This window comes from Phodopus roborovskii, unplaced genomic scaffold (assembly GCF_943737965.1).
Source record: "Phodopus roborovskii unplaced genomic scaffold, PHOROB, whole genome shotgun sequence".
In the NCBI taxonomy this organism is placed as follows: Eukaryota; Metazoa; Chordata; class Mammalia; order Rodentia; family Cricetidae; genus Phodopus; species Phodopus roborovskii.
Window position 1 is genome coordinate 1,739,379 of NW_026126564.1, and position 18,734 is coordinate 1,758,112.

Below are 18,734 nucleotides of genomic sequence, written 5' to 3' on the forward strand. Positions count from 1 at the left end.
TTGTTAATTCCATTGGTCTGTACAAAGGCCTAAGTTTTGATATCACTGAGTTTTCAAGTTTTTCTGTCACCTATCTCGCTTATTCCTATATTAATTGTCATTATTTTTATTGCTCTGGTTGTATTAAGTTTCATTTGCCTGTCTATCATATGTTCCTTATGCTATATTGTTAGTTTGAGTGTCAAAGTCCTTATGAACATATTTACCTTGTGAAAATGGGGCAATCACTATAAATTCTTCTCTTAACCTTGCTGCATTATATCACACAATTTTGGTGCTTTAGAATGTCTTCTCTAAACCCATGATAGTTACTGTCATTTCTTCCTGATCTATTAGTTTCTGACAATTGTGCTAAATAATTTCTACAGCTTTGTAAAGTGTACTTGAGTTGATTTCCCCCTAGATGCCTTTTGATTAGATAACACAGTCTGTATTACTGATCTTCATGAGTCCCTGGAGACTGAGAGTAAGGCCTGTGTTATCAGCATGGGAAAATGTCTCCTGTGAATTTGCAAAGGCATGGGGTGCTTTGTTGGTGAGTACATTCTCTATAAGCTTGTTAGATTTTGTTAGGTAATTATTTTAAAAGTTCTTTTTCTACACTTAATATATTCTGTCTAGGTTGTCTCATGAATACTCAGTTAGAGGCATCAAAATCTCTAATTCTATTTATTGCATGATTAATTTATCACTTCAGTTCAGTAAAGATCTGCTTCATATATATGGGTGGTTCTTCTCTATGTTTGTGTGTATTTATGATTATGTTGCCTTTATTTCTGTGTTAGAGAGACTTTGCATCACACTAACAAAATTCTTGTCAGAAAAAAAAAATTGTGTCAGGGAAAGAATGCACAAGCATTGTTACTACTATACTAAAACATTCATAATATGTAATGGCATTTTGGTGGCTTGAATGAAAATTCAAAATGGCTCATATATTTGAATGATTAGTTGTCAGTTGTTGGAATTAGAAGGTAATGCTTTGTTGGAGGATGTGTGTCACTGGGGATGGACTTTGAAGTTTCAAAACCACATTCCAGGCCTAGAATCTCTTTCTCATTATATCACTGGCTAAGGCATCAGATTTAAATTTTCAGTTATTACTTCAGAGCACTGCCTGCCTGCTTGCCTGCTGCCATGTTCATCATCACTGTGGTCATGAACTAACCCTCTGAAACTGCAAACATGTCTCCATTTAAATGCTTTCTTCTGTGAATTGCCTTGTTGATCATGGTGTATATTCACAGCAATAGAAGAGTAAGTGAGACAATCATTGTCAATAGTTTGCAAACTTTTTAGGATTGAAATTACTCTAGTTGTTTGATATCTACCCTTTATATTTTTATTTTTTTATTTTATATAACCAAGTCCATTTAAATGAAAACAAACATTTATAGACAACATTTGGGAATTTGGCCATTGTTCTTTCCAAACTCCTTCCTGCTGGTAAGGGGCGCTGTCATGGGGGAGTCTAAGAAGATTCAGAAATTCTGCCTGTAATATGTAAGGCTGCTTTGTCCAGCTATTTTGAATGTAGGATCACCTGGTACTCTGTTTCAGGTGGTCTGGCTTGATCAAACCACATTTGTCTGGAAGGAATCCACATCTTTTTGTTTTCTGTGGAAACAAAAATAGAAATCCTTTTCCCCAGTAACTTGTCCTTGAACTTAAATTTTGGAGTCAAAGCATTTTTTTAATTTAATATAATATTTTACATGTTAATCCCAGTCCCTTCCTCCCTCCCTCTGTCTGTTCCTCCCTCCCTTCTTTCCTCCCTTTTTACCCTCTCTGCCCTCTCACATGCACTCTAACCACCCTCCCCTCCCATCCCCCCACCCCAATTCCATATGTAGGAAATGCCATCCAGTTGGGGTCATTTAGATATGACAGGTCATGTGAAGTAGGGACTGGGGCTTCTCTCCTGTTTCTAGATTAAGGCAGTTATCTATCGCAATTAAATAAGGATCAGGATAAACAAATAGGCCGAATAGATGTTTATTCAGGGAGAAATAACTTACAGCCTAGACAGATGAACACCAGGAAATTCCACCTGATGCTCTCCTGTCCAAGTCACTCAAGCAAGAGGACCTCCTTCCACAGGTCACTTCCCCCATGGCTCCACCCCCAATGGGCGTGGTCAGTGCCACAGAAGGACTATCTCACTACAATTCCCCTTTCAGTCTAAAGAAAAGATTTAGGCTTAATAACAAACTATATACAAAACAGTGAATAAGAAGTGTGCTCTAAGAAAAGGAAAATTGAGAACAAAATGACCTACATATCTAGTCCTAGAGTGAAGGCATAATGGAGTTTACAATAGAGTTGTCCTAAGCTGGAAAACATAAGTCTAGTACCTAATATATCTAACTAGGAAGAGAGACTAATAGTTGTGATAGCTTAATCTTCAACCTCATCAAGACCTGAGAAGGAAAATAACGATACTAGAGTAGACAGGAAGTGCGGATGGACAACTTCCAAAAGGTGCAGCAAGGACAGAAACAGCAAGCCACCTGGACAGTCACCCTAGGTCTCACAGCAATGTTGGTACACCCAGTTTTGGCTAAGGCCAAACGAACTTGACAGACCACAACAACAGCAGGGAGGTAGAATGACCCTGACTTGTCATGGTCCAGCAGTCTACTATATTTGTCTCCTGCAAGCACATAGGACTGCATGTCCAAATCAGTGGTCAAGGTGGGGGCAATTCTTTGCCCAACAGGCCATTAGCTGAGGCGAGAATGAACTCCAGCAGGAGCAACAACAGTGTCCAACATATTTTCGGGAAAGTGCACGGTGCTGTCAGGAGCAACAGTGTCTCATGTCAATGGAGTAGTAATATTAAAACATTTAAATGCCATGTTCTGCATGTCTATGAAGTGATTGAAGATTAAGCATCTATATCTGACTAATTTCATAGGTGCAGGAAACATGAGTTAAAATAATCTGTAATACTCAGGAACTTAGCTAAAAAAATGATTAAAACTTCCCTGAGTAAAGCAGGAACAAATACTTAGACAATATAACTATATACATATACATACATATAAATCCCTAAAATAGAGGTAGAATAGAAATGTCAAGGCAAGAGGTAGAACTATAAAGGGCAGCATGATAAATATCCCAAATTATATCCATATACAAATGTCTTGAATACAAGAAAAGTATACATACATAGAATATGGTAAAAATAATGTGCATAAAACATCGTAAGTGGAAAGATTTCACACAATATAACAAAATATAAATATAATATAAATATAATATAAATATAAATATAAATCAGCCTTTTCAGAGCTCAGAGCAGTAGTCCATTGGAACCCTGAAAATGTATCTATAGTGTGATGTACATATTTTAATTTTCCAAATTCTGCAAAATGAAACACATCCATTTGCCATATTTCATTCTTATTTATACCTTTAGGGTTACTGCCTGATGGTAAAAGAATTTGGCTATACAATGAGCAAGTAGGACATTTCCTTACTATTTCCTTGGCTTGTTCCCAAGTGATAGAAAAATCCTTTTTTAAACCTTTGCTGTTCACGTGGTGTTTCTTATGAAACTCTGAGGCTTCTAGCATACTTCCTATCAATAAACGATCAATTTCATCTTTGCCTTGTGCTAGAGGACCTGGCAGACCGGTATGGGATCTGATGTGTGTTATATATATATAGGATGAATCCTCTTTCTGATAGTATCTTGTAACTGTATAAACAATGAAGTTAATTCTGTATTGTCAGGAAAAAATTCTGCAGTCTCAATGTGTAAAACGACTCTCTCTGCGTATTGAGAGTCAGTAACTATATTGAGGGGTTCTTTAAAATCCATAAGTACCATGAGAATGGCATACAATTCTGCCTTTTGTACAGATTTGTAAGGGCTTGGAACCACTTTGCTAATTTTTCCTGATTTATATCCTGCCTTACCTTATTTGTTTGCATCAGTGTAAAATGTATGAACTCCAGAAATAGGTGTTTTTCTTACAATGTGTGGAAGGATCCAAATCATTTTCTTTATGAATTTGATTCTCTCAGTTTTGGGATAGTTGTTGCTAATCATTCCCAAAAAATTACTGCAAGCTCTTTGCCAATATTCATTATCTTTCCATAAGGAGGAAATTTCCTCATTAGTTAAAGGTACAATAATTTCTGCTGGGTCCCTTCCTATTAGCTGACGAAGTCTTAATTTACCTTTTATAATCAAGTCAGAGATCTTTTCTATATATGTCTTTAGTTTTTTTATTCTGTTTATATGGTAGGAATATCCATTCTAATATGATATCTTCTCTCTGCTTCAAAATCCCTGAAGGATATTCTCTAGATGTTAATATAAACAGAATGCAGTCTAGGTTTGGATCCACACAGTCCACATGTGCTTCTAGTATCCTCTTTTCTACCCATTCTAATTCCTTCTCAGCTTCAGCTGATAGTATTCATGGACTATTCAAGTCCTTATCTCATTTTGGGGCCATTTTCCGGTTTTTCAAATCATGCCCTTCTACTCTACTAATGGTTTGTAGTTGAGAAATCTTTCCTAGTAATTTTTGAAGATCATTAAGAGTCTGGTAGCGATCTCTTCTGATCTGTACTTTTTGTGGTCTAATTTTCTGGAGACCTATTTTATATCCTAAGTAGTTGATAGACTCTCCTTTTTGTATTTTTTCAGGCGCAATTTGTACTCCCCAGTGAGGTAAAACTTCCTTTACTTTCTCAAACATTTTTTCTAATATTTCTCCTTTAGGGTCAGCTAACAATATATCATCCATGTAATGATAGATTATGGATTGTGGAAACTGTTTACGAATTATTTCTAACAGTTTATGTATGAAATATTGGCACAGGGTGGGGCTATTTAACATTCCCTGTGGCAAAACCTTCCATTGATATCTCTTAACTGGTTGATAATTATTGTAATTAGGTACCATGAAGGCAAATTTCTCTTTACCTTGTTCTTGTAAAGGTATAGTGAAGAAGCAATCCTTTAAATCAATAACTATAATAGGCCATTCTTTGGGTATCAAAGAAGCCAAGGGCATTCCAGGCTGTAGAGAGCCCATTGGCTGGATAACTTTATTGATGTCTCTCAGGTCTGTAAGCATTCTCCATTTACCAGATTTCTTTTTGATCACAAATACAGGAGAATTCCAAGGGCTGGTTGATTCCTCGATATGTTCAGCATTTAGTTGTTCCTGAACCAGGCTTTCTAAAGCTTCTAACTTCTCAGAGGTCATAGGCCATTGTCCTACCCAGACAGGTTCCTCTGTTACCCATTTTAAAGGTATGGCTTTTGGTTCCTCTGTTTGTTCAGCACTTGTTTTCTGTTTTTGTACAGCCTGGATATTTGGTATCTGTCTTGTATAGTACTTTATAATATTTTTCCACAATCATGAGGTCGTTTATGGTTCCATGAGGCATGGGTTTGTATCCTACATCTGACACCAGATATTGCGGTTAAATAAGGATCAGGATAAACAAATAGGCCGAATAGATGTTTATTCAGGGAGAAATAACTTACAGCCTAGACAGATGAACACCAGGAAATTCAACCCGATGCTCTCCTGTCCGAGTCACCCCAGCAAGAGTTTTTCCCAGCACTCTCTTCAATCTCCTTCCACAGGTCACTTCTGCCCATGGCTCCACCCCCAAATGGGCATAGTCAGTGCTTCAGAAGGACTATCTCACTACAGTTATCCCTCCATGGGGGATGTGTTCACAAAGTCCTTTTGTGCACCAGGGATGCATCATGGCTCCACTGTCTGAGGTCCCTTAGACTGCTCAGTCCTTCTGGCTGAGACCCATATTCAGGAGGGCCTGAGTCAGTCACATGCTGGCTTCTCAGCTATCAGTCTGGTGGCCCTTTAGCTCCTCCTTGTTCAGGTAAGCTGTCTCTATGTGTTTCTGCCACCTGGTCTTGTCCTCCCCATCTGCATCTGAGTTCTACTTTGACTCAGTGTTTATGTATGGGTGTTGGCTCCTGTTTCCAACAGAAATTAGTTGAGGGCTCCATGGATAACTTAGTTGTTGATCTCACACTCCAGGAAAGGCATTTATGATAGCCTTTTCACGGAAGCTCAAATTGTTAGTTGGCAGCAGTCTTGTAGTTCTCTAGACCTTTCTTTGTGTTTTTATCTTCAAACCAATATTGGCTCCCTCTTTTATGTTCTCTTTCTCTGTCTCTCTGTCTCTCTTTCCTGTCTTCTATTCCTAACCAGGCCCAGTCTTCCTGGTCACACGTTTTCCTTTCCTCCCCCTTGTTTTCACCTACTTCTCTCTCCATTTGCTGCCCCCCCCACTTTCCCTGAGCTCTGGGGGACTTGTCCCTTCCCAGTTCTGTGAGGGACTTTATATGAATCTCTTAGAATGCACCTTGTATCCTAGTTCCTCTGGTGGTGTGAATTATAGAACTTTGTTCTAGGTCTAAAATCCATATACTATGTTCCTCTTTTTGTGACTGGGTTACCTCATTCAGGAGGGTTTCTTCAAGTGCCATCAAATTGCCTGCGAATTTCAAGATACCATTATTTTTTTCTACAGAGTAGTATTCCATTGTGTAGATGTGTAACATCTTCATTAACCATTCTTCAATTGAGGGGCATCTAGGTTGCTTCCATGTTCTTGCTGTTACAAATAGTGCTTCTATGAACATAGTTGAACAGATGACTTTGTTGCATGGATGTGGATCATTTGGGTATATGCCTAAGAGGGGGATTGCCGGGTCCTGTGGTAAACTAATTCCCATTTTCCTGAGGAACCACCATACTGATCTCCAAAATAGCTGTATGAGTTTGCACTCCCAGAAGCAGTAAATGAATGTTCCCTTTCTCTACATCCTCTCCAACATGAGTAATCATTGGTGTTTTTAATTTTAGCCATTCTGGCAGGAGTAAGATGGTATCTCAAAGATGTTTTGATTTGCATTTCCCTGATAGCTAAGGATGTGGAGCATTTTCTTAACTGTCTTTCAGCCTTTTTGATTTCCTCTATTGAGAATTCTTTCTTCAGTTCTGTACCCCATTAATAGGGTTATTTGTTTTTTTTTTTTTTTTTTTTTTTTTTTTGACTAGTTTCTTGAGTTCTTTGTATATTTTGGAGATCAGCCCTTTCTAGGATATAGGCTTGGTGAAAATCTTTATCCATGTTTGTGGGCTGCTGTTTGGTCTTGTCCACTGTGTCCTTTGCCTTACAGAAGCTTCTAAGTTTGAAGAGGCCCCATTTATTAAATGTTTCTCTCAGTGCCTGTGCCCCTGTAGTTATGTTCAGGAAGTGGTCTCCAATAACAATTTGTTCAAGGGTACCTCCTACTTTCTCTTCTAAGAGGTTCAGTGTGGCTAGATTGATGTTGAGGTCATTGATCCATTTGGACTTGAGTTTTGTGCATGGCGACAGACATGGGTCTATCTGCAGTCTTCTACACACCCTTATGCAATTGTGCCAGCACCATTTGTTGAAGATGCTGTCCTTGCCTCATTGTATAATTTTAGCAGTTTTGTCAAAAATCATGTTCATAGGTGTGGGGGTTAATATCAGGATTTTCAATTTGATTTCATTGGTCTACCTGTCTATTTTTATTCCAATACCAGGCAGTTTATAGCTATGTAGTAGAGCTTAAAGTCAGGAATGGTGATGCCTTCTGAAGTTCTTTTATTGTATAGAGTTGTTTTGGCTTTCCTGGGTCTTTTGTTTTTCCATATAAACTTGATTATTATCCTGTCAAGGTCGGTGAAGAATTGTGGTGGGATTTTAATGGGGATTGCATTGAATCTGTAGATTGCTTTTGGCAAGATTGCCATTGTTACTATGTTTGTCCTACCTATCCAAGAGCATGGGAGATCTTTCCATTTTCTGGTATCTTCCTTAATTTCTTTCTTTAGAGCCAAAAAGTTCTTATTATATAGGTCTTTTACTTGTTTGGTAAGCGTTACACCAAGATACTTTGTGTTGCTTGTGGCTATTGTAAAGGGTTATGTTTCTCTGATTTCTTTCTCAGTCTCTTTGTCATCTGAAAAATGTAAAGCTACTAATTTTTTTGAGTTTATCTTGTAACCTGCTAGTTTGCTGAAGGTGTTTATCAGCTGTAGAAGTTCCTTGGTATAGTTTATTGGGTCGCTTATGTAAACTATCATATCATCTGCAAATAGAGACAGTTTGACTTCTTCCATCCCAATTTGGATCCCCTTGATCTCCTTTTGTTGTTTTATAGCACTAGCTAGAACTTCTAGTACGATACTGAAGAGATATGGAGAGAGAGGGCAGCCTTGTCTTGTTCCTGATTTTAGAGGAATTAAGTTTCTCTCCATTCAGTTTGATGTTGGCAGTTGGTTTGCTGTATATTGCTCTAATTATGTTTAGGTACTTTCCTGTTATCCCTGACCTCTCCAAGCCCTTTATCATGAAAAGGTCTTGAATATGGTTTGTCGAAGGTTTTTTCCGCATCCAGGGAGATAATCATATGGTTTTTCTTTTTCTGTTTGTTTATATGGTGGATCACGTTGATAGATTTTCGTATGTTAAACCATCCCTCCATTCCAGGAATGAAGCCTACTTGGTCATGGTGGATGATTTCTCTAATGTATTCTTGAATTTGGTTTGCCAGTATTTTATTGAGTATTTTTGCATCGATGTTCATCAGGGATATTGGTCTGTAGTTTTCTTTCCTAGTTGTGTCTTTGTGAGGCTTGGGTACCAAAGTTATTGTGGCCTCATAAAGTTTGGCAATGAACCTTCTGTTTCTATCTTGTGGAACAGTTTGAGGAGTATTGGTAGTAGTTCTTCCTTGAATGTCTGTTGAATTCTGCATTGATTCCATCTGGCCCTGGACTTTTTTTTGTTGGAAGGCTTTCGATGACTGCTTCTATTTCATTGCAGGTTAAAGGTCTATTTAAGCTGTTTGTCTGTTCTTGATTTAATTTTGGTAAGTGAAAATTATCCAGAAATTTGTCCATTTCCTTTGAATTTTCAATTTTTGTGGAATACAGATTTTCAAAGTATGACCTGAAAATTGTCTGGATTTCCTCTGTGTCAGTTGTTATATTCCCCTTTTCATTTCTGATTTTGTTAATTTGCAAGTTCTCTCTCTGATTTTTCGTTAATTTGGATAAAGGTTTGTCTATCATGTTGATTTTCTCAAAAAACCAACTCTTCCTTGCATTGATTTTTTTGTATTGTTTTCCTGGTTTATATTTTGTTGATTTCAGCCCTCAAGTTGATTTTTTCCTGGCATCTACTCCTTTCTTATTTGACCCAGGGGTGTTACAATTGCACATTGCTCAGTTTCCATGAGTTTGCAGGTTTTCTGCTATTTGTGTTGTTGAATTCCAATTTTAATGCATGGTGGTCTGATAAGATACAGGGGACTATTCCTATTCTCATGTATCTGTTCATGTTTGTTATGCCACCTAGTATGTGGTCGATTTTAGAGAAGGTTCCATGTGGAGCAGAGAAGAAGGTAAATTCTTTTGTGTTTGGATGGAATGTTCTATAGGTGTCTGTTAACCCCAGTTGAGACATAACTTCTGTTAATTCTTTTGTTTCTTTGTTGCGTTTCTGATTTTTGGTCCTGTCTAGTGTTGAGAGTGGTGTATTGAAATCTCCCACTATAAGTGTGTGAGGTTTTATATGAGCTTTGAATTTTAGTAGTGTATCTTTTACGAATGTGGGTGCCTTTGTATTAGGGGCATAGATGTTCAGAACTGAGACTTTGTGTTGATGGATGTCTCCTGCGATGAATATGAAATGACCATCTTCATTTCTTTTGATTAATTTTGGTTTGAAGTCTAACTTGTTAGATATTAGGATAGCTACGCCTGCTTGCTTCTTATTTGCATTTGATTGAAAATCTTTTCCCAACCCTTTACCCTGAGGTAATGTCTATATTTGAAGCTTAGATGTGTTTGTTGTATGCAGCAGAAGGATGGATTCTGTCTTCGTATCCTTCCTGTTAGTAGGGTGGACTGTTGGCTCCACCCTCTGTCCCAGTGCTCAACCAGAGCGGCAGGACCCTGGGCAGGGTAGGGCACAGGGTAGGGGTTGCAGGCTCATGGTGGGGATAGGTGGGGGTGTATCAGAGCTCCAAGGGTGCTCTGGATGGAGACAGGACACAGGAGCAGCAGGATCAGGGGCCAAGCCAGGGAGTTTGGGGAGGGGGAGTGTTTGTAGGGGATAGGCAGCCCCGATTAGGCCCAGACTCACCCCAGGACAAAGGCTGAGCTGAAACTTGGGAAGGTTTTGTAGGATAGTCGGATCTCACTGGAAACTGGAACTCTCCAGCTGAGGCCTCTTTCTTTAGCAGTGGCTCGGATTTGGGGGTAAGGATCTCGAGGGCAGGAACTCAGAGTGGACCCACAGAGATGGGCAGATCTCTGGGAGGGGCCCGGGACTCCAGCAGAGGACTGGAAGTGGGGTAGAGACCAAGCAGGTGGAAATTATGAGTGGTCCTGCATGGATAGGCAGGTCTCCTTTGTTCAGAGTTGCTCCAAGAAGTCTCCTAATTAGGGTCGACTCTACCCTTTATATTTTTATTTCTCTTTTTATAAAATGTATTATATTTTTCTTTTGTTTTCATATATTTATGACTTTAGAATTTTGGTATTTTACAGTATAAATTTGGCCCATGGTTTTTTTTTATCTAATTATCTAATTGGAGAATTTAATCCATATACACTTACTATAAATATTGACAAGGAAAAGCTAGCATTATTATTACATTTTTTATATTTTATGGTATTTTTGTTCCTAATTTCTTGAATTATGTGTTGTTATTTGCTGACATTTTCAATGTTTGAATTATTCTCGTTTGTCTGTTAATGTATCTTAAAAGCATATTTTCTAAAAATTTTGCCTGTTTTCATTTTCTTGCAATTGTTAATTTCATTTTTTATTACAAGAAAAGTGTATCTATGTTATAGTTTATAGCTTCAAAATAAACTACATGCTGCTTTACATGAAATAATCACTTAAATTATGTAGAAAACATGTTAATTACCAAAATAATTCTATTAATAGCTTTTATAATTTTCCATGAAATTATGAGAGGATGTGCAAGACTAGATGGAACACCAAAAAATGGAGATCTCAATGGGGTCCCTCTCCATAAAGCTCAAAGAACCCCAAAGAAGATGGAGAGGAAGAATGGTAGGTACTAGAGGGATCAAGGATATCCAAGGATAGAAGCGGATCACGACCCACATAATCAACGAAACTGGGTCATAAGGACTGAAATGGCACTCAGGAAGTGCCTGTATGTGTCTGTGGTAGGTCCTCTGCATATATGGTATAGTTGCTAGTTTGATATTTTTGTGAGCCTGCTAGCAATGGGCTGTCTAAGAATCCTTTCCCTGCTCTCAGATCTCTTTTCCTCTTACTGAGTTGTTTTGCCTAGCCTTGATGAAGGTTTGTGCCTAGTCTTAATGTATCATTTTTTATGTTGTGTTGATATCCCCTGGAGGCCTAATCTTTACTGAAGGGAAAAAGAGGAAGGATGGATCATGAGAGAGGGGAGGTGGGGAAATGAACTGGAGGAGTGAAAATTAACAGTGGTCAAGATGTATTGTATAACAAATTAGAAAACAAATTAAAAAACCGGTGTCTCAGTAAAGCTGTCATTATCTGAACACACAAGTTGAAACTGGGTTTCTCAAACATGTTGGAACAATGCTTTCACTGAAGAAAGCCTTTTTAAAATGGTGGCAAAGAAAATCCTGTACTCTGAGATGCAAAGAATTTTTCATTATCTCTGAATTTTATTATCCAAATGCTAAGTTTTCCCATTGTTAAAATAATATAAATACAAAAATTTTTCAAAGATTTTGCAAATGATTTATAAAAACTAAGGCAAATTACCTTGGGCTAAGGGGCACTACATTAAATCAAAGGGAACATAATAACAGTTGACTAGAAAAGAGGCAGAATTAAAATAAAACAAGTTGTCTATTTTTAGATGAAACATTCTCTATAGATTTTAGGGAAAATCTAGAAGTGAGTTTACCAGGTACCTCCAATCTATTTCCAATACATGTATACAGGGACATATATAAATCCTGAGGAGTGTGAACTGACATTTTCCTTAGTCTCTTCAAGTACTAACACATTTTGGGGTAAATGGTCTCCATGATGGTCAGTGTTTAGAAAGTCAGCAACTCCTACCTTTGTCTACATACAGGAGTAGATATATCTACTCAGTGTTAGCAACTTATATTTTTTGTCACAACTAGACTTTCTTTATCAGAAACAAAGAAAGGGCATGTATTGCTCTCTGCTGCATTAAATGCATTTACACATCAAAGAAAAAAGGATACAGATATGGTCCAATTCTAGTTACAGATTTAAAATTCCATTATCAAAAACTTTTACATACATAAAATATTCTCATACTCAAGAAGATTCCCATTTGTGTACTGTTTTTTTTTTTTTTTTTTTTTTTTTGCACTAAGTAAACATGACCTTGGAAACGAAAAAAACAAAATGCAACTCTGTTTTTAATGTAATAATATAAACACATTTTAGAAATGCTTCACACTAAAATATGTGATGTCAGGCACTGCACATAGCTTTATTTTTAGTTACACAAGAATCATGTACCCTATAAATTAATTCACAGATAGACCAGGAGAATCCTTTATTGAAAATCATTTGAAAAAAAAAAGTGGTTCTGAATAAACTTTGAAGTAACTAAAACTGGTGCCCATGTGTTCCATTTCTCTCCTACAGTTTTGTTTCTCTTTCAGTGCCTCAGAGTAACTAATATTTTCATGCTTTGTTTGGTTATTTACTTATTTGTCATAAACATTTGATACTTAGATAAAGTTCTAAACAATGTCACTATTAAAATGAGTTATCTAAAAGCTATCTATTCTTGACCTTTATTTTTCCGTTGAACTTGATTTTTTTTTTAAATAAAAACTCCTTTGGAAATATTTTCCTGTTCAAATGTCCAAAAATATTTTTTAAAAACCATGTTATACTCAATTTTATTGATAGTATATGTAGATTATTACTAATATGTTTATCATGATTATGCCATCCTTTTCTCTCTGGTTATTGTTTTGTGGCATTAAAACATGGTCATTTAAATGGAGCATGTTTTATTGTGGCTTATTATAATTTCAAAAACTCAAACTAAGTGTAATCAATTACTGTTGTAATGAGATACTAGTTAAGATGTATGAAATTGAAATGATGGAAGTAAATGGATTAATGAACTGATGGAGATATGTTTCCAACACACAATCTTTTAAATTAAAAATATCATCTTTTCAGTAACCCAATCTCCCCTGAGTTCTAGATAGTTCCAAAACAAAACATATTTCAATAATAATTGAAAGTATTAGAGGACATTTGAGTAGTGTCTTCATTTCTAGTGTGTTCTTATCATGTGGAGATGCAGAAACTTTTCTCAGCCATGTTCCCACAAAGCAGGTAAGTAATGGCAGCAGGGAACACTACAGAACCACATGCGTGCAGACATTCAGCATGTCTTGCTGAGGGATGTGTCTGCAGTAATTTTTGATAGATGCTTTGTTTGTCTAGGTTGCACAATGCAAGCAGTACATGAAAATAACTTTTATGATTAAATTACTCCAATTTGCTTTTATTTACAGTTGTATACTTCCTGAGGATAGTGTTTGAGCTGAATGCATATTGACAGCTCAACAATGCAATTCCTGTGTTCAGTGCAAGATTACATATGGCTGTGCAGATCTATTACCTGTGTTATCTGCTCTCCCCCACATCTAGTAGATAATTAGTATCTTACTACACTGTTCTTCTTAAAATGGAGCAGAATAAAGACAGCCATGGCCACAGGAGGAGAATCTTGACAGTTTTGTTTATTTGAATTACAGTGCAGCAAGTTTTTAAGGTCAGGGAATATGTGCTTTTAAAAGTCACCTGGATTTAAGTACCACTAGATGGTAAGCAAAAGGTAGGAACAAGTATTTCATAGTAATAAAATAGTTTATGTTTAAATCTTATTTTTCAACATTATTTCAAGTTCTTTAGAAAAACATAATAAAAATATTCTAATCCCTTAAATTGTCCAAAACACTCCTGCAATAATATCAATGACTTTTATAGGCTTTTGGATTTTTTTGTAAATGTCTGAGTCCTTTTGTTTTACATTAAGGGGAAAATCATATTCATTTGCCATGAGAAGTAAATACCATGCCAGCTACTTGATGTTTGGCTTAATGTATATACTGCCAGAAAGAAGAAATCCATATCATTTTTTGACTAAGTATTTTTGGGAATGCAGCCAGACTTCCCTGACAAAAGCACCCTTAATCAGCTCAGGATTAAAAGAAAACAAGTTCTCCTCTATTTGGAGGTCTTTCCTCTTGTCTCCCCAAATTACCAAGTATCTGTCCTTTCTCACACTTCTTAGTTACTAGTGTGCATTTATTACTACACTTTAGTACCTAGTTGCTAATTGCTCAATCTGTCCAGTCAAAGAGGTGGCCAGGAGGGCCTGGGAAGAGGAATTGGACAGAATATGTTTACAATAAGTATGGTCAACAAAAGTTGAATCATTTTTCTGGGGTCTGGTGAGGTCTTCAGAGGAGAGGGTCTCTGACACCCCACTACTCACATATATTAACCAACTTGTAATGTCTGTATGCTGTGGAGCAGGACAGACTCATATCCAAAGGGAACATATGGGTTTTCCCCAGATGATTAACATTTATTTGGAATTCTCCTATGTTTTTATGTGACTAAGCAGGAAAGTAAATATGTCCATGATTGGGAGTAAATAGTCCTCAGAGGCATACGAAGAAAAGAAAGTAAACTAACCACAAGGACAATGTGAGATACAGGACAGGCAGCAGCATTGCCCACAGTGAGAATACAAAAACAGATTATCATGAGGAGGGTGTGGCTGTTCCCACTAGTTCTTCATCCACTGAATATAACAGAAGAGTAAACTATAATGCCATGTGTCATCCAGTATCCCTATGGAAAGATCTTTTCAGATGCATTTTATAAAGAGGAAAGACAATACATGCATCAGAAATTCACTGGTCAACAATCTATCCAGCTGGAGCAGGGCAGCTTGAAAAGCCCAGTGTTTCAGTCTGATGAGCACATCTCATTCAGCCTCACCTTGTAAATACTAAGGAACACCCACATATCATGCCATGTTCTCACCTACTCCTTTAATACTTCAGTGGGCACAGTATTTGCTATGCTGTTAATGGGTAAGTTGGCATTTAGATCTTCCAACAGCCTAGGAATTAATGGTGCAACACTGAGACACACATAAGTTACTTTGCCCATGCCCCTGCACAGATATTAATGAAGCCAAGTTTTGAAATCCAGGCATGAAAGAAACTCCAGATTATAAGGCCCAATGAGGTTTGGGGTCTTAGTTCAATGTGTTCTCAGTGAACTGCCACTAGATAATTCCACACAATTGAAATAGATCATTGGAATGCCAAAGCCATCCCTGCCACCTGAGGTCTGTGACTCATTTTAGTGATGACAGGAAAAAATGATGGTCCTTTGAAAAATCTAAGTAGAGATCCTTGCAGTAAAAATATGTCATTTCAATATTTACTTCCAGAATACACAAGCTGTAAAGGAAACACAACTGAATAGCATGCATACACATACACACACACACACACACACACACACACACACACACACACACACACACACACACACCACAATTTATCCATTTCCTTATTGTTATGAATAGGGAAGCGATGAACATGAGAAGCCTTTGGGCACATAATACGGAATGGTATGGCTACATCATGTGATAGATATAATTTTTAGCTTGCTGTTCAACTCTCTTCACTTGCTGGACCAGTTTACAATCTCACCAACAATTAATGAGGGTCTCTTTTCCTTTGATGCCCCACAACATTTGTTGTTGGTTGTTGATGATGTTTCCTTTTTACTTTGCTATCCAGACAGAGGTAAGATGAGATCTCTTAATTGTTTTGTTTTGCAATTTCCTAATTTCTAAGGATGACGAACTTATTTGACATATTAAATATTTTTATTTCATTTGAGAACTCTGTTCATATTACAAGCTTATCTTTTGAATGAGTCCTTTTTGTTTGATTGATTTTTGTTGACTTCTTGTTTTTGAGATCTTTATATATTTTGGACATTAATCTTGCCAGATGTACAGCAGGCAAAGATTGTATCCCATTGCCTCTTGAAATTTGTAACTTGAATTTCCTCTTTATTTTATTGATTACTTCTTTTTCTGTACAGTTTGTCAGTTTTATGAAATTCTACATGTCAGCCACCATTACTGGACAAATTATGTTTCATTTAGAAATCTCTTCCCTACACCTTTCTTCTTAGAGTACTGCTCAGAATAATGTTTTCTTCCACAAGCTTCAATGTTTCAGGTTTAGATTTTTTATCTATTTGAGTTACTTTTTATGAAAGGTGGTAGAGGTCTAATTTCTTTCATCTACACCTAGACATCTAGTTTCCTCAATACCATTTGCTGATGATGCTGTCTTTTTATGTTTATGCTTATACTCACGGAGAAGCATAGTCTCACCTGTCATCAAAGAAAGTCTTACAATAGAGACCATTACAGGGAATCACAACAGAGCAAACTACAGAGAATCATTGTCTATTTGGTGCACAGCCTCAATTGGTACATCTCCCACCTAATACCTGCACTCACAATTCAAAGATCACAGTGAAAGAGGAGGCAGAACAATTATAAGAGCATAGGAACAAGAAGCCTGATGTAAGAAGCATCTCATGGGGCCCTAACTCCCAACAAAGAACTTGAGGCTTATAAGGCATGCTGAGAAAAGTGAAAATAGTCTTTACCTAGAGAAGAGCAAAGCAATACCAAGTGTCAGCACTGAGATATATACATACAAGTAATATTATGCAGAATAAACATATGTGTATCTGGATATGTATTTAAAGAAACAGAGGCCACGAGTTTAAGAGAAAGCAATGGAGTGTGTGGGAATGTTTGGAGGAAGGAAAGGGAAGGAGGAAAATGATGTATGGGTATTTTAGATTATAAAAAAAATATTGAAAAAAATCCTCTTTACAGATGAAACTTTTAGGCTTATAAGAAAGGAATTTAAACTGCATTCATATGTAGTTGCAATTCCCTAGTATTTTGTGTTTTCATTATATCAATACATATGACAAAGAAAGAGAAAATAAAGCAACACATTATCAGATAAGGAAGCCTACCCAGAACTAGGTGTTAAAATGTGAAATTTAGGAGTGTTTTCCACACCTAACATAAGAAGATTCCTACATATTGTGTTCTTATTTATAAAATGTTTAAAGTAAATAAGCAATAATATGTCAAAAGCTAACAGTATATCAATAGGCAGAAAATAAATACATATAGAAATATGAAGTTATAAAGATAGGATGGTGTAATACAGATTTATTTATATGTTTTGATTTAAATGTATGACCACAATTCAAAATTTAAATACTCAAGTGTCAGTTTACCATTTAATTACATGACACTGCCATGCCCAAGTATCTGCCAGAAGAATTACAGTAATACTAGAGAAACAGAATACCTTGAAACAAAATATTGTTTAAAAAATAAATATATATCAAATTTTGGAAACCATTACCCCATTTCTTCTTCTTCCCTGGCTGTCTGAGAATATGGGTAAAAGTCTACATTTTTTATCCTTGGGTCTCACAAGAAGAAATCTATTAGAAAATTCTGGAGATGTGATGCCCTTGAATGCTAGGTGTTTTCTTTAGCAATGAGAGTGTAATATGACTGCCTACTCTCCATGTCCTAAAACCTACATAGAAAGCCTGTGCTGTGGTGCTAAGCACTTGGACATCTCACAATAATGGGAATAGTACATAGTATACTGTTTGTACTCAATAAATTTTAAGTCACAAGATGCAATAATAATAATGAGACTGTAAAAATAACTGGATGCAGAGCCATTGAGAGATCTTAATGAACTTGTGGAAGATAAAGCAAATTGAAATCAAACCAGGAAAGCCATAGACTTCATCATAACATACCTTACAGAACAGACTGTGATATGGAACCAAGCTCTAGTAAGCATACATATAAGCCTGCATTGCAGTTTTTCCATTATAGTATGGGAACTATCATGACCAGAGCAGGAAGTATCTGATTGTTCTTAACCAACTGTATTACTATTCAAACAGGGTTTGAAAGATATGAAAATGACAGAAACATCCCTTGTAAACTTATGCCGCTGTTATTCCTGTCTTTTCCTAGAAATTCTACCCATAAAATTCCAACTTCATCTTTATAGTTCCTACACTTGTTATGGTTTTGTTAGAGCATTCAATATGAAACTCGGTTTTGTACATTGAATAGACTTGTGTTTTTTCTTCTATAAATTCTTGTGAACTGAACTATGGGACAACGTCTTGATTTTTTTTCAAACCTATCTATTAAGTGACTTTACAAAGTAGCGCTCATTTAATACTAGCAATACTTGCTTCTAGGAAACATTAGTGGAAACCTTAATGTGGAATTCTTGATAAACTATTGTTTATTCCTCCTATTATTTGATTTCTTTCCTCACTAGGATGAAAACAGTATGTAGGCACAGATTAATTTTATTCACAATGCAATTTCAGTAATTGAAAAAGTATCTGGAGTGTAGGGAAGATTCAGAAATTAGCTGGGATGAAAAAAATAGATTTTGAAAAAAAATAGATGTTGCTCTCCCCGAATAACACTTTGGGGTTTATGAATGACCTCTTTGTCCCTCAAACCTGCTGATAGAAGAACA